Source organism: Halyomorpha halys, unplaced genomic scaffold (assembly GCF_000696795.3).
Source record: "Halyomorpha halys isolate HHAL.00 unplaced genomic scaffold, Hhal_1.1 Scaffold1112.1, whole genome shotgun sequence".
Classification (NCBI taxonomy): Eukaryota; Metazoa; Arthropoda; class Insecta; order Hemiptera; family Pentatomidae; genus Halyomorpha; species Halyomorpha halys.
Window position 1 is genome coordinate 195,729 of NW_027110327.1, and position 441 is coordinate 196,169.

Genomic DNA, 441 nt, shown 5'->3' on the forward strand with positions numbered 1-441 from the left:
CTGGTTGAAGAAATGCTGTAGAGCTGCAAGTCAGTATAATTATAAAACATTTCACGAGGAAAATTTATTTTCGATAAGATGTGATCTTTGATAAATAATAAAAAAAAAAATTAATCATGCATGTTATTTAGATTTAGATTCATTATGAAATTCCATATTCGATATTTTAATTCACAAATTGATGATGAAATAAAAAAAATTAATTAGAAAATAACAGGTCGGTCAATTGAAAGATGAAAAATTATACTCTACTTGAAGGGTACAAGTCTGCTGTACTTAGCTCTTGCAGCCTGAAGTGAAAACAACCCATCCCTATCATGGCTAATACAATAGCAACCAACAGTGAATCTAAGGAATTTTAACAGATGAATCCTACCTAAAGTCCTTCCACACCAATTGTGCTAAAGCAGAAAATTAACCTTTTTCTCAGGAAAATTCATT